This window comes from Pelophylax lessonae (assembly GCF_965119305.1).
Source record: "Pelophylax lessonae genome assembly, chromosome: 2".
Classification (NCBI taxonomy): Eukaryota; Metazoa; Chordata; class Amphibia; order Anura; family Ranidae; genus Pelophylax; species Pelophylax lessonae.
Window position 1 is genome coordinate 451456901 of NC_138769.1, and position 24087 is coordinate 451480987.

Sequence of the window (24087 nt, forward strand, 5' to 3'; positions counted from 1 at the left end):
TTAGGCAGTAAGGGGCTCTTCTGTGCAATGCCCTTGCACAGAGCAAATAAGTCTTAACATCTTTTTTTTATTTTAATTTAAAAAAAAAAATAAAGGTTTACAATGACTTTACAGTAATGACAATTTAGGACAAAAAAAAAAAAAAAAGAGTAAACTTTGTACTTTAATAACATGGCAATGTAAAGAGCAAAAAAACAAGCTGCATTTAGTGCTGCAGCTCCTAACTTCTAATTTCTCTTCAAAACCGGTGTTTGCATGTAAAAGAGGGTATTGAGACACAGTCCTTAAAGTGGTATTAAATAATCAGCTTTTTTTGAATGTACCGATCAATATTAAACAGTGCAACATTACCCAGTACATTTACCCTCCCTTCTAACAGCCCCGCCTCCATGTTTCCAGTGCCGCTTGCCTTGAACTTCCAGGTAGCGCCGCTTGCCTTGAACTTCCAGGTAGCGCCGCTTGCCTTGAACTTCCAGGTAGCCCTTCGCATGCACAGTACAGTAGATACAGAAAAAGCTCAAACTGCTTGTCAAAGAGGGGAGTGACACATGGGTTATCAGCTTCAGTGGGCATAAGGAGATTTGTTTATGTAGCCAGGTGGGAGCTGAAATGCAAAGGTGACTAAATGGATCCCTATAAGGAAGTGGAGTCACCTAAAGAAATGAGCCGATTCCCTTTAAAGTGGTCTGTGTTAGGAAAGATGAATTCTAAATTTTGTCTGTAGTAGTTTAGGGCAGGCTCCAAAAGTAGCATTCCTTTGCTTCCCCACTGTTCCAACCAACTGCCATAATGCATAGGGGAAAGCCTTGTTCTGATTTCTGAGTTGCTCTGTATGGATCTTATGCAGGGCTGAGGCTTCTCTCCACACCCTTATGTTATTGTACTGTTCCCTGATCAGCTAATGGCAGAAAGAGGAGTGAGTCACATACTGGCCGTACCAGGTATTTTTCTTTGTACCCAGCAGCTAAATGAAAAACGCTGACTACATTCTGCAGGAGAACCTGCATAGTCAAAGCACATTAGCTTCAAAGTTAGGTAGACTGTTTTCCTGTCCCTCTAGCATTTTTTTGTGTAAGTGTATGAAGCACTACTCCCTTGGGAGCTGCTGGTTACGGATTCCCCTGGGTTACCCATAGCAACAACTTGATAGTATAGCATATTCAAAGTGCTTGGATCAGTCAGAAAACAGTCCAGGGGTTTTGGTTTTTGTTGATTTATTTGAGAACTTGGATAGGAAAAGGGATGAGTGGGATACTCCAACTGAACAACTATGCACAATTGCTGGGACTTCTAAATATTGCTGAATGCGGCAAGGCCGCTGCTTCACCTTGTCACTGCAGTGAAGAAGAATTTGATGAACTGTATTGCTCTGTATATCGCTCTTCAGGGCCCTACTTGGTACCCCCTTTGTCCCTAATCTTCAGGGTTCTATACGGCACCCCCTTTACTATGACACTCTGTGTGAGCTGGCCCCTTGATCCTCTGACTTCACTGGAGTGGTCCCCCTTCCTGGGCACACCCTGTGGCAAGTCCCCAGGTACTCACTCACAGACACTGTTTTTCCCGGAAGACTCTGCCTGCAGCTCCACTGTCAGCTCTACTGGATCCTCTGCAGCTCAGCTCCACACCTGGTACACTAGGCCGACCACCTAAGACCTCCTTCCTCATACAGCAAGAGGAGAGACAGCCGTCAGCCTCTTCCTGGGACTCTGCTTCCCACCAAAGACGTCCTGTCACATGTACCCTCGGCTTTTATGAGCAATCCCAGGATGCACTGCGAGAGTGTCCGACCAATGTGACACTGGCTGGGCTTCCTCCACTGTCCAACAAGCTCTATCATTTTAACAAATGTGATAAATAATATCTCAAAGAGATAGCAATAAGCTAGTGACTACAGTATTCGAATGATCGTGCAATCAAACAAATAAATAAAAGGTGACTTCAAAATAAATACAATAATTGAAGTAGAACACAGAGTCCATTGAAGAATAAAGTCCAAAGGTGTGTATAATAGTGCTCAAGGACAGAATCCTCCACCGCTAAATAATATTCTTTCCACCGTGTTGAGGAGCATATCACGCTAATGCGCTCCACTCAGACCAGCAAGATGATAGACACCGCAACATAGAGACCCGGGCAGTCCACAATCCAGCAATGATCATAAAAGAATAATAGCCACCATAGTGAAGTATGCAAAGATGGACATTTATTATAATGGTAAAACACTCACATGTATAAAAACGAACAGCGCTTGTATCGGCAGGATCCAAAAAACACACAGTCACCCGACTTCCGGGTATCACGTGGTGACGTCAGCACGCCTTCCCGACGCGTTTCATCATAGATGACATCTTCCTGCATCCGCAATGCCCATAGACATACATTATGTCCGTATATCATCTGCAAACGGATGGGATGATATGCGGACATATGGACCGGATGACCGTGTCCGTAAAAAAAAAAGTGCCGCAGCAGAGAAAAAAAACGGAGCAGCCGTGTGAAAGAGGCCTAAGTGACACTTTTAACACTTTTTTGGGGACCAGTGACACGATTATAGGGATCAGTGATAAAAAATATGCACTGTACTAATGACACTGGCTGGGTAGGGGTTACCATCAGGGGCGATCAAAGGGTTAAATGTGTGCCTACAATCTGCTTGGTTACTGTGTGGGAGGTGCTTGTACTATGGGAAGGCAGAGATCCGTGTTCCTGCTTTGCAGAAACACAGGATCACTACCTTCCCTACTGACAGAACGGCAGTCTACCTTGTTTACATAGGCAGATCGCCGTTCTGCTTCTGTCCTGAATGATCCGGGGGTCCCGGCGGACATCGACCCGCTGATTGGCTCCTGCTGTGTCCAATTACAGCGGGAGCAGGTCGCCGGTGGGGCGGTACGCACCCCCGACCCAGAAGTGCAGGATCGCGTACTAGGTACGTAATCCTGCGCAGGAGATCCGCCGTGCCGCATATATATACAGTATACGGTTGGCAAGCGGTTAAAGAAATAGAATGGACAGATTTTAATGTATGGCCAGTTTCCTTCAATCTCAGCTTCACCTATTTTGTTTTTTTTTTTTTTTCACCTTCTAAACAACATCACCACACAAAATGTATTTGGGTTGTAGCCGATTAAAAATGTATAGTGTTTTTTTTTTGTAACCAAGTTTTTTTTATTAATATTTAAGTTAATACAAACAGATGTGCTAGACACAACGACAAAATACATGAAAAAAAAAAAATGTAACCAAGTTTTAAATGTCTGCCGCTTTTTATGAATGATGACTGGGTCATAGGATCTTCTTAATCCGCAGCAACGAATACTAGTGTTAATTACACTGTGACGCTTCTACGTAGAGACTGCTTAATGTGTCTGCTTCATGTTATTCCAGTTTACCACTTTAATGTTGAAGTTTAGCATCCTTGTAATTAATGTAAAGCAGCACTGCAAAGTGTTTTAGAATCAGCGTTGACTCATTTAGCTATAATTATGATGAAGGGTGAGATCCATTTGTGACCCAATTTGAATAGACAACAACTCATTTCCCCATGTAAATGTGTCACACATAAAATCCATGCCTTAGACGCAGAAAACTGGGACACCAGTGTAATATTCCTGTTTATCTCTTTAAGTATGCCACGTGCTTTGTCGAGCGGATTTCTTCAGTAAATTAGTACAAATAGTAATGATGTTCGAAGGGCTGTACTCCACATAACCAATCGGGTTTTCAGATTACAGAAGACGATAACAAATAACTGAGTGGTCGTTGATGTTCTCCATACTGTGCACTTAGGACACCGGAGGCTTGTGACCCACGTACCAATTTTCCATTGGCCTCTACGCCGTTAATGTCGCAATCTCTGCTGGATGTCAGACACTGTAAAAGAAAGGATTATTCATTGAAGTGCTTATCCCTGTTTGTAAGGCTGGACATTGTTCAGATTAAAAGAAAAAAATATCTCAGTAAAAAACAAAAGTAGGTTATCAGCTAGTGAAATGGCTTTTTGACATGTAGTTAAAGTGACACGAAACTCCGGGTTAACAAAATTTTAATTCTATTCAAGTATGTACCTCCTGTTGCTCTCTGCCACCTCCAACTCTCCAAATCCCTTTTTTTTTGCTGCTATGATCTGAGTTCCTGACTAAATGCACGTACACACGATACGAAAATCGAAAGTAAAATTTTGTCCGACGAACGATCTGACGATTTTCAGATTGTTAGTATAGTGCTTTCGACAGCCAATTACAAATTTTTCGGAGGACAAAAACTGGATGTGCAGGCTATAACATTTTTATCGTACTTCAACACAACGTCCGATTTTCGTTTTAATAAGTACAGTTTTCGTCTGAAAAAAATCATAAGAGCAAGACTAGGCATGCTCGGAAACGAAAGAACACATACAAAACAATTCAACATATGACATCACTTCTGGAATTGAATTCTGTCATACGGGAATTTTCGCATGAAAGTAACCTCTTCACTTTTGACATGAGACTAGCATGCCACAAAAAACGGATGACAGACCGTTCGTTCGATAATCTGATCGTGTGTACAAAGCTTAACCACTTTACAACCGGAGGATTTTGCTGTCTTCCGTCCAGGCCACTTTTTGCGATTCGGCGCTGTGCGACTTCAACTGACAATTGCGCGGTCGTGCGACGCCGTACCCAAACGAAATTTACGTCCTTTTTTTCCCACAAACAGAGCTTTCTTTTGGTGGTATTTGATCACCTGTGCGATTTTTACTTTTTGCGCTATAAACAAAAAAAGAGCGTTTATTTTGAAAAAATAACAATATTTTTCACATTTTTTTATATGAAATTCCCCCCAAAAAAGATGTAAAAACCAATTTTTTTAAAAGTTTTTGGCCAATTTGTTTTATGCTACATATGTTTGGTAAAAAAAATCGCAATAAGCGTATTTTGATTGGTTTGCGCAAAAGTTATTGCGTTTACTAACAAAGGGAAAGATTTCTGTCATTTTTGGTGTTTTTTTTTTAACGCGTAATGGCGGCGATCTGCGATTTTTTTTGCGGGACTGCGACATTGCGGCGCACAGACCGGACCCCTGACTGACATTTTTGACACTTTTGGGGGTACCAGTGACATTACTGCAGTAATCAGTGCTATATATATGCACTGTTACTGTAAAAATGACACTGGCAGGGAAGGGGTTAATTTTATTGGAGAGGGAGGGGTTAATGTATGCCTGGTGCTTACTGACGTGTAGGGGGGGAGGTGACTATGTGATTCATGGACAGATCGGATGTCCAGCTATGCTGAACAGTCCGATCTGTCACTCCCTGTCACTATGGAGATCCGCCCGCTGTGTTTACACACAGCGGGCGGATCTCCAGACTCGATCCCCGACGATCGGGTAAGAGCAGCGGCGATCGCCGCTGCTCCTCCCCTGGCCCGACTCCCGCTGTGAATGAAAACAGCGGGAGCGAGCCTCCGGCGGCGCGCAAGCGCCGCCCAGAAGGGGAGGAGTCCAGTCACGTTAATACTACGTGGCTGGACGGGAACGAGCCACTCTGCCGCAGTAGTATTACTGTGAGCGGTAGTAGAGTGGTTAAAGTGGGGTACACACTATAAGAAAATCGGGCAAACGATTGTTTGATTTTCTTCATTGTTTTACAGCCAACCAGAACCGATGAAAGAATTTTCTTACGAAAACGCGTACGAAAATTCTCGTACGTCAAAGGCTTTTTTTTTTTGTTGTTTATTGTTTCTGATCATGTGCAGTCTTTCTTTTCTGATTTTCCTTGTACAAAAATAGTACGAATATGGTACACATCAAACGAAAATCGTTCGTTTTTTCCTGTACGAGAAAAATTTTGGAGTTTGACCCTTTGAGAATTTTCATATGAAAATTCTGAATCGTCTGTAGAAAGTTGTGTACACACTATATGAAAATCGTATGAAAATTCTTTGGACGAAAATGTTTGCCCGATTTTCTTATAGTGTGTACTAGCCTTTACACTACATGTAGGGCAGTAGCCCCCCTCCTGAGATGGACTAAGGACTATGGGACTTGTAGTGTACATAGAGCAATGATGCACGTGATCAGAACTAAAGTGCACTGCCTGTTCCAAACAAATAGAAGTGAGTAGAAAATGAGAGGTTCAGAGCTCACGGACAATTATAAGGAGGCAGAAAAGGGTAAAAAAAATATTTTACAAAAAATAGATTACAGGGCCATTAACCACTTGCCAACCACCAGCAGTACATATACAGCGGTAGGTCGGCTCTGTCCTGCGAAACGATGTACCTGTATGTCATAGGGGGAGCCAATCAGCGCGTCCAGCGGTTGCGATGTCCACCGGGCATCCGCTATTGCTCCCCATGGAGACAGAACGGCAGTCTGCCGTTATAAACACGGCAGACCGCTGTTCTGTTAGCAATGAACTCAGGGATCCTGTGTTCATTCCATAAGTCCATCCCCCACACAGTTTGAAAGCACCCCCTAGGGACACATTTAACCCTTTGATCACCCCTGGTGTTAACCCCTTCCCTGCTAGTGTCATTAGTACAGTAACAGTGCATATTTTTAGCACTGATTACTGTAGTAATGTCACTGGTCCCCCCAAAAGAATCAAAAATGTCAGTTAGGTGTCTGATCTGTCCGCCGCAATGTCGCAGTCCCGCTAAAAATCGCTGACTTGTGATCGCTGATCAGTGCTAAAAATATACATTGTTACTGTACTAATGACACTGGCAGGGAAGGGGTTAACCCAGGGGCGATCAAATCGTAAATGTGAGCCTAGGGGGTGTTTTCTAACTGTGGGGGGGGGGCTTATGGAATCAACTCAGAGACCTGTGTTCCTAAATAGGAGGAACACAGGAGCTCTGTGTTGATTGCTGAGAGAACAACGGTCCGCCGTTTTTACTACATCAGACCGCTGCTCTCTCTCCACGGGGAGCGATCGCGGGTGCCCAGCCATGGAGAGAGAATGGCGGTCTGCTGTTGTAAACACAGCAGACCGTTGTTCTCTCAGCAATCAACACAGAGCTCCTGTGTTCCTCCTATTTAGGGACCCTCCCCCGTATATCTGCTGGGGCTGGTCGGCAAGTGGTTAACCACTTGCTTCCCAGGCCAATTCTGACACTTCGCTCCTACAAGTACTTTTTTTTTGCTAGAAAATTTCCCCCAAACGTTTTATAAAATTTTTTTTTTTAGCAGAGACCCTTTAGAATAAAATGCTGTGTGTTGCAATTTTTTTAATCACACGGTATTTGTGCAGCGGTTTTTCAAATGCATTTCAACTTTGATGAACTAAAAAAACAAAAGTAATTTGATACCTAACGTGTCACGCTTTAAAATTGCGTCTGCCTGTGGAATGGCGGCAAACTACGGTGCTCAATATTCTTCATAGGTGAAACTTTAGCTGTTTGCCGACCGCCCCGCGCAGATTTACTGCGGCAGGGCAGCTCGGCTGCACATAATCACGTAGATCTAATTAAACACAGCTGGAGCCAGACCGCAGTAGGAGCGAGCTCGATCGCCGCCGGCCTCCCGCAATTTTCGGCTAGAATGACAGAAGAGCCGTCTGCCTACGTAAACAAAGCAGGCGGCTCTTCTGTCAGAGAGGCAGGGAAAGATCGTGTGATTCAGCTAAGCTGAATCACCGATCTCTCTCTGCCTCTGTCCAACCCATCCCCCCTCACAGTAAGCACATAAAGGAACACATTTAACCCCTTGATCACCCCCAGTGTTAACCCCTTCCCTGCCAGTGTCATTTATACAGTAACAGTGCATATTATTTAGCACTGATTACTTTATTAATGTCACTAGTCCCCAAAAAGTGTAAACAATGTCAGTTAGGTGTCCGATCTGTCCGCCGCAATGTCGCAGTCCCGATAAAAAAAGCTGATTGCTGCTTTTACTAATAAAAAAATAAATGAATAAATAAAAAGTCCATAAATCTATCCCGTAGTTTGTAAACGCTATAACTTTTGCGTAAACCAATTAATATATGCTTTTTGGAATTTTTTTTACCAAAAATATGTAGCGCAAAAACGGAAAATCACAGAGATGATCAAATACCAGCAAAAGAAAGGTCTGTTTGTAGTAAAAAAGGGACATCAATTGTATTTGGGTACAGCATTGCACGACCACGCAATTGTCAGTTAAAGCCGAATTGCAAAAAATTACCTGGTCATTAAGGGGGTAAAACCTTCCAGAGCTGAAGTGGTTGAATGCCTTTACAGATTACCAGTTTAGAGTTACCCAGGAGGTCTGGTGCTAGAATTATTGCTGTGGTGCAAGCACTGTTTACATATGCATATGTGTGGGAGCAACGTATGAATTCGCTTTTGCACGTTAGCACGGTGGGACTGTGGTGCTTTAATTTTTTTTTATTATTATTTATTGATTTTTTTTTTAAATAAATGTATTTATACCCAGGCTTGCAACCTCCCGAACCCTGCACTCTGTGCATAGCGCACTCCCCAACCCTGCACTCTGTGCGAAGCGCACTCCCCAACACTGCACTCTGTGCGTAGCACATTCCCCAACCCTGCACTCTGTGCGTAGCGCACTCCCCAACCCTGCACTCTGTGCCCAGCACATTCCCCAACCCTGCACTCTGTGCGTTTGCGCACTCCCGAACCCTGCACGTAACGCACTCCCGAACCCTGCACTTCTGTACGTAGCGCACCAGAGATACAACTGGCCCTTAGAAGGCAACCATACTGCTGATGTGACCCACAATGCAATTGAGTTTGACACCCCTGACGTACATGAATGTCCATTTGGGTAATGTGGTTAAGAAATGGGCTTATGCAAGATTTTTTATATATTATAGTGTATACAAAGCCCAATCTTTTTCATTAGGATTTGGATAGAATACCATGTATATATGAATTTATGTTGCCTTGTCTGATAACTGAGGGAATGTTGTTTTTCAGGAGCTGTTGCCAAGTGATTGTAATCTTTTATATTTGATTATACAGTTGGAGACAAAATGTACCTTGAAGAGAACTGTGGGTTTAAAGTTTAAAATAGTGTAAAGCCTGTTTTTCTAGAATATCCTGTACACAAGAAAAAGTGTTTCAATATGTAAACTACAAGGTTCGTTGTAGGAAGTGGTTCAAATAACTGAAGAAAAACATGTAAAATAGGAATTTAAGTTTAAAATACCTAAAGCCTGTATATTACAACCTAATCTTGTGAGCCTTTTTCTGGTGCCTTAGTCGTCCAGGACTCGCTCTCCTGGTTGGCTGAGATTGTGCCGCTGCTGTCAATGAAACTCAGGTAGCCAATCAGGAAAGGGAGGGGGCGGGGTCTGAATGGACACACGGAGCTGCGGCTCGACTCAGGTGCCCCCATAGCAAGCTGCTTGCTGTGGGGGCACTCAACAGGAGGGAGGGGCCAGGAGAGCCAAAGAGGGACCCAAGAAGAGGAGGATCTGGGTGGCTCTGTGCAAAGTCAATGCACAGGGCACGTTTGATATTTTAAAAGAAAAAAAAAATGAGACTTTACAATCACTTTAAACTCCCAGCGTTCTTTCTTTTTAAGTATGTTCCAAACAGTTGAATTGGCCACACCTAATGTTTTTGCTATCTCTCTGATGGGTTTGTTTTGTTTTTTCAGCCTAATGATGGCTTGCTTCACTGATAGTGACAGCTCTTTGGATCTCGAATTGAGAGTTGACAGCAAAAGATTCCAAATGCAAATAGCACACTTGAAATGAACTCTGGACCTTTTATCTGCTCCTTGTAAATGGGATAATGAGGGAATAACACACACCTGGCCATGGAACAGCTGAGCAGCCAAATGTCCCATTACTTTTGGTCCCTTAAAAAGTGGGAGGCACATATACAAACTGTTGTAATTCCTACACCTTTCACCTGATTTGGATGTAAATACCCTCAAATTAAAGCTGAAATTCTTCAGTTAAAGCACATCGTGTTTGTTTCATTTCAAATACATTGTGGTGGTGTATAGAGCCAAGAAGATTAGAATTGTGTTGATGTCCCAATATTTATGGACCTGACAGTATACATATAAGCATATACTCAACAGGATAGTTGCTAAACTGTAGAAAAGCATATCCTCCAAAAGTACCAAAGAATATTGAAAGCACCTTTAGGACACAGTCTCATATGTTTTAGGATTCAGAGAACTGGAATTTATGACGAGGCTGCCATTCAGAATCAGCTTGTTTCCAAAGCCACTGAGAAAATAAGCATAACCCATTGTATGAATTACAAATCCTGGACCTACTTAGAGAAACACAGAGGATGCATTTAACCAACTGGTCTCTAGGCTGTCATCTTGATCCGAATTGCATTATCTTGTGAATTAGTGAACCTTCCTACTTGCAAGACCTGGTACCTTTGCAAACCAGGTCAGCAGTGGCAGCTCCCATATTTCTTTCCTCGCTGGTTACATGACAGGTCAGCAAATTAATTGGATTGCATGAATGATGAATCACATTTTTAGGCTTAAATAGGCTTTATGATTAATCCCACATTTAGCAAACTTTTTTTTTCTTCTCTTAACCGTGTGATCACTCTTTTTGATTAGTTGAACAGCACTTACACTGCAATCCTGTACTGTTTGCAAGTTGTTTTTTCAATCATTTTTCTGTTTTCTCTAAGCCAGTGGTGTCCAACCTGCAGCCCAAAGGGCGCATGCGGCCCATGACTGCTGTGAATGGGCCCTTTTTAAATTTTAAACATACCTAAAATGTTAATTTTTTTGGAATCTTTTTATAAAAAAGTGTTTACACTTAGTAAACACATGCAGCCGAAGAAAAATTTGACGGTGTCTCTTTACTGGACTTTTTATACGTTTTATCTTCCCAAAGAAAAATTTCCCAGTCTTCACAATCATGTTGTCGGTTTTAAGTAACACCTATATTTGTGAGCACCTATTTTCAAGGATGAAGCACACAAAGGAAAAAAATTAGAACCAAAATATCTGATGAGCACCTTGAGAATTGCTACTACATCCGTCAAACCAGATATTGATGTGTTAGTTTTTAAAAAAACAGTGTCAAATATCGCACTTGTTTTATGTTGCCTTCTTTTACTTTTATAATAAAAAATATAACAAAAAAATGAAGCTTTATTACTTAGATAGGCACATTATCTATAGCAGTGATCGTTAACCATTCCACACCAAGACCATTCCTCTTCTTCCAGTGTGGCCCAGAAAGGTCTAAAGCAGGTATGTCCAACCTGCGGGCCGCATGTGGCCTGGAGCCGCAGGCAATGCAGCCCACCGGCCGCAGAATTCCAGTCTCCCGCCCGCTAACATTTATTCAAAAAAGCCGCTCTAACGGCCGCTGTCTGTTGACATTTTTTTTTTTTTTTTGAGGAAATCGGCAGCCACGCCCGCCGATTGGCTGAGTTGCTGCTGCACTGCATTCCGGGAGTTGTAGTACGGACAGTGCTCAAGTTCTTGGTGGCGGTGGGTGGAGAGAACTGAGCAGCAGGACGCAGGAAACTACAACTCCCATAGACGGAGTCTTGAGGCAGGCAGAGGCGGGGCACGAGGGGACGGGTCATGTATGTCACGTAACCAGCTGGGGCTGGGCGCTGGATGGCTGTAGCAGTGAAACAGCTGAGAACAGCTTACTTTTATACAACTTCCGAAGTCTTTGGACTGGAGGCAGGCAGAGGAAGATGTCATCACCCTCCAGGAGGCCGTGCAAGGAGCTGCAATCGGCATTACTGAGGTGAGAGACCCTGACACCCCCACCTGACCCCCACATTCCATCCCCCCATACACCCCATTTACCCTGCCCCAGTGCCCTGCCCATCCAGTAACCTTAAAATAGGAAATAGCCTTCAATACTGTCTGGTTGTCTGGTGCTGGCCATAGCCTGTGGGTCCTGCTGGCAGTTGGCCATGGCCTGTGGGTCCTGATGGCCATGGCCTGTGGGTCCTGCTGGCCACTGCCTGTGGGTCCTGATGGCCATGGGCTGTGGGTCCTGCTGGGAGCTGGCCACTGCTTGCGGGTCCTACTGGCCACTGCCTGTGGGTCCTGCTGGGAACTGGCCATTTCCTGTGGGTCCTGCTGGGCAGGCCATTGCATGTGGGCCTGCTGGGAGCTGGCCATGGCCTGTGGGTCCTGATGGCCATGGCCTGTGGTCCTGCTGGCCACTGCCTGCGGGTCCTACTGGCCACTGCCTGTGGGTCCTGCAGGGAGCTGGCTATGGCCTGTGGGTCCGGCTGGGAGCTGGCCATGGCCTGTGGGTCCTGATGGCCATTGCCTTTGGGTCCTGCTGGGAGCTGGCCATGGCCTGTGGGTCCTGCTGGCCATGGCCTGTGGGTCCTGCTGGCCATGGCCTGTGAGTCCTGCTGGCCATGGCCTGTTGGTCCTGCTGGCCATGGCCTGTGGGTCCTGCTGGCCATGGCCTGTGGGTCCTGCTGGCCATGGCCTTTTGGTCCTGCTGGCCATGGCCTGTGGGTCCTGCTGGCCATGGCGTGTGTGTGTCCTGCTGGCCATGGCCTGTTGGTCCTGCTTGCCATGGCCTGTTGGTCCTGCTTGCCATGGCCTGTGGGTCCTGCTGGCCATGGCCTGTGGGTCCTGCTTGCCATGGCCTGTGGGTCCTGCTGGCCATGGCCTGTGGGTCCTGCTGGCCATGGCCTGTGGGTCCTGCTGGCCATGGCCTGTGGGTCCTGCTGGCCATTACCTGTGGGTCCTGCTAGGCATTGCCTGTGGGTCCTGCTGGGAGCTGGATGTTGCCTGTGGGTCCTGCTGGGAGCTGGCCATTGCCTGTGGGTCCTGCTGGGAGCTGGCCTTGGCCTGTGGGTCCTGCTGGGAGCTGGTCATGGCCTGTAGGTCCTGCTGGTCATGGCCTGTGGGTCCTGCTGGGCGGGCCATGGCCTGTGGGTCCTGCTGGGCGGGTCATTGCCTGTGGGTCCTGCTGGGTGGGTCATTGCCTGTGGGTCCAGCATTACCCACCAGCAGTAACCGGCAGAAGTACCCGTCAGCAGTAACCGCCAGCATTACCCACCAACACTACTTTCCAGCATTACCCACTAGCAGTAACCGTCAACAGTAATCGCCAGCAGTAACTGCCAATATTACCCACCAGCAGTAACCACCAGCAGTACCCGCCAGCACTAACCACCAGCACTACCCACCAGCAGTAACCGCCAACATTACCCACCAGCAGTAACCGTCAGCAGTCTGCAAAATAAGTAGAGAAGGTATGTGCATTAGCGTGTGTAAATTGTTGCAATGTGTTTTTTAATAACTAGTTGTGTTTTGTCATAATATGTCATGTCCTTGTTCTTACATGTATGAATAAGGACATGACATTTTCTGGCTGCCTAAGTCATAGGTGCTAGAGGGGCAATTATCCCCCCCACACATAACTGTAAGTATCCCAGCATATGCAGTGTTTCTGACTCCTCCCACCATCACCACTTCAAATCACTGATATGGTCATGGTGGTGAGAGTGTTCCTTTAATATCTCTCAGAAGTAGTAAACCTCTGTACTGTATACTGATTCCATTTCATTTGATCATCCTCTAGTAGTGTTAAATTAGTGTGGGGGGTGGCGCGGGAAGGGCGCGGCAGAGTTTTATTACTTATATACCTTAACTATAGTATATATTTTATATGTGGCCTGGGAAAATTTCTCTATACTCAATGTGGCCCAGAGAAGCCAAAAGGTTAGACACCCATGGTCTAAAGTTTGGACACCTCTGCTCTAAGCCATGTTCTCCTCCAACCAAACATGGCCATACGTTTTACCTTCATCTATCTAAAAATGATCAGGTAGGGCAGGTGTAACGCTTTATATTTTGCACTTAATATAATGTTCACTGTTTTTATTTTTTGTGCATCTTTATGGGTTTGTCTCAGTGCATTCTTTACCACCTTTTGCAAAGCTGAAAGTGCCCATTCATTGCAATTTATTCGTAACTGCCTATTTTTCGTATCTGGAATGACCACTTGATATAATGTCTTCTTTTTTCTTCCACTCCAGATGATTGTTTGGTGTTCACGTTTTGCCTGGAAACGTGATTTTCTATCCTGCTGTTCTATCTGCCACACGTGTCCTCCGAACAGGAGAGTCGGCTTGGCCCTGTTACCTAGATACAGCCTCTTAAGAGTCTTAGTCATTGGTCAGGGCTTTGCCTGAGCTGCCGGGCTGTCACCATTATTGTAATCTAGAATATTGCTTGCAAATGCTCACAGATTCTTACTGTAAAGGGGAGGGAGGGAGGGGGGGCATATCTTGTTTTTATTCTTTCTGGCTTTACAGTGGGGTTTATCTAAGAAGTAAGAATGGCTTCATGTCATATGTTGTGGCGTACAGTCATATGCTTTTTGCCTGATGTGTTCCATGTGACTGTCATCTCTTGTAAATATTTTTTTTTTCTTTTGAACAATCTATCTACAGTCATAGCATACGTCTGTGCTTCCCTACATGACCCAGGGATCACATTTTTTTCTCCTGTGCAAAGCCAAGCCATGATTTCCATCATTATTTTAATTCTTTGATGGCCATTGACTGGTGCTAAAAAGTACTGGGGAAAAGTGCTCTGATAGTGGCTGGAGACTAAATGGTTGTAGAGGAAAAATGTCATCAGCACACCAAGGATTCCTCTGAAGGGTCCAAAGATTTATTCCGTAGTCACATGGTAAATATACAGCAACGCTTCAGAGCCTCGCAGGGCCCCTTCATCACTTGCCTGACGAAGGAGGCTCCGAAACATTGCTGTTGGTTTACCATGTGGTCACAGAATAAATCTTTGGACCCTTCTGTGGAATCCTTGGTGTGATGATGACATTTTTTCACTTTGAGTATCCATGGTTTCCAGCCGATAGTCATTGCAGTACCCAGCAATACTGAACAGCCAGTTTTCATGTATGTATACATGGGGAATATTGCGTTTTAACCTTCCTAGCGGTATTCCAGAGTGTGACTCGGGGTAAGATTTTAGTGCCAAAAGCGGTAACCCCGAGTCACACTCGGGGTAGCGCTAGGAAGATCGCTGGATGCTGGAGGAGGTTTTACTTACCTTTTCTCCGGGATCCAGCGAAGACTGCGGGCGGTGTGCGGCGGCGGAGCTCTCTCCCGATCGTCTGCGAGCCCCGGCTTCCGTCTCCGGCGACGTGACGTCCGCCGGGGGGTGGAACCGGCGGCAAATTCAAATGTAAAATGCACCAAACACACTGATACCGTTCAAAATAAAACAAAATCACATTACATTGCCCCCCAGTGCCCTTTCCTGCAGTTTTACTGTACTTTTTATGTAAATATATGTATATATATATATATATATATATATATATATACAGTATATATATATATATATATATATATATATATATATATATATATATATATATATATATATATACACATATATACATATATATATATATATATATATATACACACACACACACACACACATATATATATATATACATATATATATATACACACGTATATATATATATATATATACACGTAATTCTTGTGAATGAGCAGCCCAAACCAACTGTATACATTATATATATATATATATATATATATATATATATATATATACACGTGTATATATATATATAATATATGTATACATAATATATGTATATATATATATATATATATATATATATATATATATATATATATATATATATATATATATATATATATATAATAAATGTATACAGTTGGTTTGGACTGCTCATTCACAAGAATTACATGCAAAATAATGGTACCGCTTTCAGCACCTAAAATCCAAAAGAATCATACCGCCAGGGAGGTTAAATTAGACTCCCCAAGTTCTATGACTAATTCATCTACTGCTATGAAAGTAGTATATTAATGATAGCCATATACGCATGGATAAATGTTAAATTTATTTTCCGATCTTTCCTGATAGTAATATTTGATCTATAGCTGACAACACATTCAATATTAGTTCTTTAGGCTGGGTTCACACTTATGCGAATTGGATTTGGGTTTCCCCGCATCCAATTCACATGACAGGAGAGTGTGTCTGGCTCTCAATGAAGCAGGTTCACAGATCTCCGTGGCGGCTGCTGAGCGGATTGCACAGGCATCCTGTGCATCTTTGGCTACATGATAAGAGATGACAGCAGTGCTGTGTGGAAATACAGGGATCCAGTACATAGTGCTCAGGATACATGACATGAGAGATGAAAGCAGTTCCGTATGGCAATGTGTGAATCCTGAATATAGTACTGGGGCTGAACAATTTGTGGCTGCCGTGGCAACAGAAAAAGCTCTCTGGCATCTTGGTCTTTGAGGGCTACTTTTGGCGGGGAAGCCGGTACTGAAATGCCAGGGCTATTGTTAGGTAAAACAACATGGATCACTTCTTCACTTTTCAAGTCATCACCAATTTTTTGTGCACATCTTTTCACTTTTTACTTTTACCAATAAGTTTATATACTGATCCTATCATGGGACTGTGCATATAAATCTATATTTTTCACTATAGTGGTTTTTTATTGTTGATTTCCATTCAAGATTGGATATATATATATATATATATATATATATATATATATACAGTGCCTTGCAAAAGTATTCGGCCCCCTTGAACTTTGCAACCTTTTGCCACATTTCAGGCTTCAAACATAAAGATATAAAACTGTAATTTTTTGTGAAGAATCAACAACAAGTGGGACACAATCATGAAGTGGAACGAAATTTATTGGATATTTCAAACTTTGTTAACAAATAAAAAACTGAAAAATTGGGCGTGCAAAATTATTCAGCCCCTTTACTTTCAGTGCAGCAAACTCTCCAGAAGTTCAGTGAGGATCTCTGAATGATCCAATGTCGACCTAAGTGACTAATGATGATAAATAGAATCCACCTGTGTGTAATCAAGTCTCTGTATAAATGCACCTGCACTGTGATAGTCTCAGAGGTCCGTTTAAAGCTCAGAGAGCATCATGAAGAACAAGGAACACACCAGGCAGGTCCGAGATACTGAGATACTGTTGTGGGAAGTTTAAAGCCGGATTTGGATACAAAAAGATTTCCCAAGCTTTAAACATCCCAAGGAGCACTGTGCAAGCGATAATATTGAAATGGAAGGAGTATCAGACCACTGCAAATCTACGAAGACTTGGCCGTCCCTCTAAACTTTCAGCTCATACAAGGAGAAGACTGATCAGAGATGCAGCCAAGAGGCCCATGATCACTCTGGATGAACTGCAGAGATCTACAGCTGAGGTGGGAGACTCTGTCCATAGGACAATAATCATTCGTATACTGCACAAATCTGGCCTTTATTGAAGAGTGGCAAGAAGAATGCCATTTCTTAAAGATATCCATAAAAAGTGTTGTTTAAAGTTTGCCACAAGCCACCTGGGAGACACACCAAACATGTGGAAGAAGGTGCTCTGGTCAGATGAAACCAAAAATCGAACTTTTTGGCAACAATGCAAAACGTTATGTTTGGCGTAAAAGCAACACAGCTCATCACCCTGAACACACCATCGCCACTGTCAAACACGGTGGTGGCAGCATCATGGTTTGGGCCTGCTTTTCTTCAGCAGGGACAGGAAAGATGGTTAAAATTGATGGGAAGATGGATGGAGCCAAATGCAGGACCATTCTGGAAGAAAACCTAATGGAGTCTGCAAAAGACCTGAGACTGGGACGGAGATTTGTCTTCCAACAAGACAATGATCCAAAACATAAAGCAAAATCTACAATGGAATGGTTCACAAATAAACATATCCAGGTGTTAGAATGGCTAAGTCAAAGTCCAGACCTGAATCCAATCGAGAATCTGTGGAAAGAACTGAAAACGGCTGTTCACAAAAGCTCTCCATCCAACCTCACTGAGCTTCAGCTGTTTTGCAAGGAGGAATGTGCAAAAATTTCAGTCTCTCGATGTGAAAAACTGATACATACCCCAAGCGACTTACAGCTGTAATCGCAGCAAAAGGTGGCGCTACAAAGTATTAACTTAAGGGGGCTGAATAATTTTGCACACCCAATTTTTCACTTTTTTATTTGTTAAAAAAGTTTGAAATATCCAATAAATTTCGTTCCACTTCATGATTGTGTCCCACTTGTTGATTCTTCACAAAAAATTACAGTTTTATACCTTTATGTTTGAAGCCTGAAATGTGGCAAAAGGTCGAAAAGTTCAAGGGGGCCGAATACTTTCGCAAGGCACTGTATATTATATATATATATTTATTTATTTATTTTTTTCACTTCAGCCCTTTTTTGGATTTTATTTTAATGTGTTGTCCATTTAAAACACAGTATTCACATTGTGTTGTGGTTTATTTTATTTTTGGCGCTAAACACTTTTTCTTAATATTGTTCGGTAAACCTGGCACTGTGAGAGAGCAAGGCATCTAATGTCAATGTATTGACAGCCAGCGTTGTGCGAGACAGACTGCAGCAAGTCCTGCTGGTATGTCAGAAAGGCTTACATAGCTCAGTCTGTCTTGTGTAACGCCAGCTGTCATGTAGTCATATTATCAAGCAGTACTAGGTTTACCTAATGATAGCCCCGGCATTTCAGTTCCCGTCCCCCCACCGGCAATAACTAAACGACCATAAAAAACTCCATGCCCGAATGCTCACTTCCCCTTCTCAAGTCTACATTTGTCAACTCCACAACCATGTCTTGTCTGCGTTGTTAGAGACAGGCGCAGCTACAATAATGCAGGCAAGTCATGGGAACATTTGGCGCTTTCTGTTTATTGCTTATTTATGGGTATGGTAATGTTGGTTTGCTTGTAAAGTAGTAGTCTTTTTTGTATTTTATTGTTTATTTATTCAAAGAAAGTCTTTTCAAAATTAGCTAAACAATTTTTTTAATTTTAGCTGTTGCTTGACTATAGAGTTGATTTACTAAAATTAGAGAGTACAAAATCTTGTGCAGCTCTGCAAAGGAATCCAATCAGCTTCCAGAGTTTATTGTCAAAGCTTAATTGAACAAGCTGAAGTTAGAAGCTGATTGGCTACCATGCACATCTGCACTAGATTTTGCATGCTCCAGCTTTAGTAAATCAACCCCTATTCGTCTTTTAGCTGCCTATATAATCATATGCAGTTGGCACAGTGCTGTTTTTAAATCTGGCTCCTAGTTCTTTGTAAGATTTGTTCAGGTCCCAGCTAAACCTCAATGCTCTTGAATTCCTTGTACTGTATGCTTGTAGATTTACAAAATAAAGAATGCAAACTTAAAAATATGTATCCAAAACCATTATACAGAATGCACTATATGCACTCCATCGCCACCATTTTTGAAAGATAAACGAAACAGTATACCGATCTTAGATACAGCGGGGACAAAATATTAACTAGCACATCTTACTCTTGTTTACCAAACAGCAGCGTACATGTCTAATATGTCTACTATGACTTGTCCGCTGACACCCGCTGCTCTCCGATCCCATCCTGTCCGTGAAATCCGGCTGGATGGAAACCCTATTTTCCATCCGTCTGGCAGATCGGATCGGATGAGAATGGACAGGCGGTCCGTTCTCATCCGATCTCCCCATAGAGGACAGAGGGGATCTGACAGCTCTGTCTGCGCACACAGAACTGAGACAGAGCTGTCATCCGCCTGCTCAGCGGGGATGGGCGGATCGATCCCCCGCTGAGCAGAATGGACCTCATCGGCCGTGTGAAAGGACCTTAAGGCAGGTTTGCTTTTTGGAATGTGGGTGTTGGTAAAGATCCCATAGGAAGGACCCATGCACATGTCAATTTACCAAAAACATGCACCTAAATGTGCATTGAACAGTTTGGAATAGGCCGTAAAGAAGAAAGCTTTATAGAAGTTTGTTGCATTATGCATTATTACTGGTTGATGCCACTAAAAGTTCTTTAATCCTTCAGTTGTATACGCTATTTTTATAGTTGTAGGTAGGAACATAGCCACTTTCTTTAGTAACAAAGGCATTTTGCTGATAAAATGATAGTTATGGCATTCTGTCTGGCTTTTGGAAAGAATGATCGGTTAAACAAAGATACATTTCAATGTTTGCTTTATGATAACTTCAATACAGTTTAGGTTTATAATACAGTCATTTATATTATTCATCTAGCCCACAAGGAAGACATAAAGGTCAGCCAAGTTCTTACTCAGTGCTGAGGTAGTTGAAGGTGGGGTACCGGCACTTGCAGGTTGTGATTTGTCCTTCTATAGAAGAAATGTCATTTTAATGTGCGTACGTGAGAAAACAGAGCTTTGCTCTAGAACGGTTTAATAAGTCACAAAAGTAACATATTTAAACTTTGCAAGCATTTCAAAGTAGAATAATATTGTTTTGTTCCTAGAATGTATTAAAGGTAAATACATATAATTTAAAAAAGTTAAATATATGAATTAAAAACACATTATATTAATACAAAAAAGAATCATTCTTTGTGATTTTTTCTATGAGAGGCAGTAAATTAGGGACTCATTTTGCTCAAATTACCAGAAAATTAATTACTTTAAATTAAAACATACAAATAAAGATTTAGCAAGAGATATTCAAATATACAGTGCCTTGCGAAAGTATTCGGCCCCCTTGAACTTTTCGACCTTTTGCTACATTTCAGGCTTCAAACATAAAGATATAAAACTGTAATTTTTTGTGAAGAATCAACAACAAGTGGGACACAATCATGAAGTGGAATGAAATATATTGGATATTTCAAACTTTGTTAACAAATAAAAAACTGAAAAATTGGGCGTGCAAAATTATTCAGCCCCCCCTTAAGTTAATACTTTGTAGCGCCACCTTTTGCTGCGATTACAGCTGTAAGTCGCTTGGGGTATGTCTCTATCAGTTTTGCACATCGAGAGACTGAAATTTTTGCCCATTCCTCCTTGCAAAACAGCTCGAGCTCAGTGAGGTTGGATGGAGAGCGTTTGTGAACAGCAGTTTTCAGTTCTTTCCACAGATTCTCGATTGGATTCAGGTCTGGACTTTGACTTGGCCATTCTAACACCTAGATATGTTTATTTGTGAACCATTCCATTGTAGATTTTGCTTTATGTTTTGGATCATTGTCTTGTTGGAAGACAAATCTCCGTCCCAGTCTCAGGTCTTTTGCAGACTCCATCAGGTTTTCTTCCAGAATGGTCCTGTATTTGGTTCCATCCAAGTTTTTAAAACTTTTATAACTTTTTTTATTTATATACATTTTTTTTTCCAAATAAACATTTACACAAGTCGGACAGCATTTTTTTTTTTTTTTATTACATGTAGCAGGGGATCCATAATCTGTTGCTAAATGAGAGGGAGTTTTTTTACATCCTTGCCCATTCAGTTTTTCTTTGGCAGACAGGGGCAGACCCATGACCCATGATAGCTCTGTGGGCAGCGGGGTGTAAACAATTAAGTCCAAAAAAACAAAAAAGTCCATTTACATCAGCCTGCCCATAGAGTTGCATTGAGCTTCCGATCAGGTCTGCTTGAAAAATGTACAGGTGGACAGGATTGGCACGCCTGTGTGAAAGGGCTCTTAACTTCTTCCCGCCCCTGCTATAGCTGATAGACGGCTACAGCATGGACCTTAATTGCCGGGAGGGCGTCCATGTACGTCCTCCTGTGCATGAGCTGCCTACGCGCTCCCTGCAGAGCACGCGCAGCTCGCTCTGTGATCAGCGAATCCATGAGACTCGGCTGATCACAGATTGGAGTAAGGGTCGGTCCCAGCCCCTTACCACCTGATCAGCTGTCAGCAAATGACAGCTGATAACGTGATGTAAACACAGCTTAAGCCAATCGCCGGCTGCTGTCAGAGGGATATTGGTCCCGAAGAGAAGGAGCATCTGGGCCCACCGGTGCCACCTACCAGTGCCCACCAGCGCCTCCTACCAGTGTAGGTCAGTGCTACCTATCAATGCCCACCAGTGCCACCTATCAATGCCCACCAGTGCCCCATCATTAGTGCTGTCTATCAGTGTCACCTATCATTGCCCATCAGTGCCACATATCAGTGCCCTTCAGTGCCACCTACCAATGTCCTTCAGTGCCGCCCATCGGTGCCACAAATCAGTTCCACCTATCAGTACCCACCAGTGCCACCTTATCAGTGCCCATCAGTGTCGCCTATCAGTGCCCATCAGTGCAGCCTATCAGGGCCCATCAGTGCGCCTCATCAGTGCGAATCAATGAAGGAGAAAAATTACCTGTTTACAAAATTTTATAACAAACTATAAAAACAGTTTTTTGTTTTCAAAATTTTCGGTATTTTTTTGTTTGTTCAGCGAAAAATAAAAACCCCAGTAGTGATTAAATGCCACCTAAAGAAAGCTCTATTTGTGTGAAAAAATTTATCATAATTTCATTTGGGTACAGTGTTGCATGACTGCGCATTTGTCATTCAAAATACGACAGCGCTGAAAGCTGAAAATTGGCCTGAGCAAGATGGGGGTTTAGGTGCCCAGTAGGCAAGTGGTTAAAGAGAGAGCACAGCAGAAGCAGTTTGCCTTCAGACTCTCATGTGAAGATTATACAGTTCAAAAGGATGGAGAAAAGAGTCCCTCGTTTTTAGCTTGAGCTCATAGGTTCTGGAAATAGGCCCTTTTCAGCAAAACAGCTGATCTATTTGTATTTCTAAAACAGAAAAAAATACATTTTTCATATTTTATATTTATTTTTTAACCTGTTCAAATTAACATTCTATCAAAACCGCCATCCATTTTTTTCAATTGTATATGGTGCACAAAGAAAAAATACTTGAAGGACGATTCATTTCATTATGTTGGGGGGGGGGGGGGGTTAGGTACAGTGTATCAGTGTTATTACCTGTTTTAACCAATTTATTTCAATCCCTATAGACAGTGTATATGCTTGCTGTGTGATTTCCATATTTTTCAGTAAAAACCTTTCTGGTAATTGTGTGCTATGTTAAAAAGCCTTCCCTACTGCACATGACCAATTTCCATTTAAATATGTTGACCTCTTGTAAGTAGGCCCAATTATTGGCTGGCGGTTATGTGGAATCGTGCTGCCGCTATTGTACCTAGTACAGATTGTTCTAAATATAGGGAAGCCCTGCCAGGAGAGAGCCTATTGATTAGAAAGAATGGATGCCCCTCATAATAAGGAATCATGAGTCTATTTTTAGTAGGACTAAGAGAGTGTGAACTGGCAAATGTAGAGCAATGCTCCATTTGTTCATGTTGATGTTGTTCTCTGGATTTCTGTTTATTGTGGTTGATTTCAGATATTGTAGGTTATGCCAAACCTCTTTATAGAGAAGCTGATCTCCAGGCAGTTTAACAGATACAGATTAATACAGCACAATATTCATTGGTATAATTAAATGTATTTTAAATGCAAGCAGCTAAGTACCTGAATTTGATCTTGTATCAGCCTCCTGCAGTCCCTGCATAACAGAGCTAATATTGTGTAGCCTAACAAAGTTAAATTCAAGGTTAGTTGATGTATATTCTATTATGCATTGTGCTCTATCATTAGGCACATGTTCATTTTCTTTTTTATTCACTTTTTTCGGGTTTTTTTATCGTCTCAAAATTTACTTGGGGTGAATTTGAAATGCATTTGGGAAGGGTAAGATTTGCAATCAAAAGTGTTACAAAACCCACAACTGTAAAATCTGTCTGTATATGCAGTAAAGCATGCTTGTTATGCACACTGTGGAACCTAAAGGGTTAATCCCCCACATTGTGCTGTTTGAACCTAGCTTCTCTGTTCCTCCCCTTCTTCCACTGTCTCCAATAAATCTCCTGATAAGACGGAGCCTTTGGAGTCACTCTGCACATGCTCAGTTTGTTGTATATTGCTAGAGTTTTTCTTCTTTTTTGGGAGGGTGCTTGTGATCAGCACAGGGCCAATCAGCAATTTCCAGACAGAGGGTCAGGGGTCCTGCAGCCCTATAGGACAGTCAGAGTAGAATGAAAACTCCTCCTGCAAGCTTTAACCAGACACTGATAGAAGTCATAAGACTGCTATATACTGCCGATGAGAAAAGGTATTTAGCAGTTTATATTTACTAAAATAATTTCATTTCCATGTTCTGTGTACTGTGCAAAACCAGATATAGTGACTGCATGGTCCTGGGTTTAGTAACACTTTAATATGTTTATGATCTTTTTTTCTGTATGGTTTGAATTTATTGTTTAGTAGCAAAAGTT

At 42.6% G+C, this 24087-nt stretch overlaps 1 protein-coding gene across 1 annotated transcript in view; it reads left to right on the plus strand.

Moving 5' to 3' along the window:
- The window catches only part of LONRF2 (LON peptidase N-terminal domain and ring finger 2), a 96987-nt gene that overhangs the window by 34860 nt on the left and 38040 nt on the right, over positions 1-24087 (plus strand). The gene's annotated exons all lie outside the window — the stretch shown is intronic.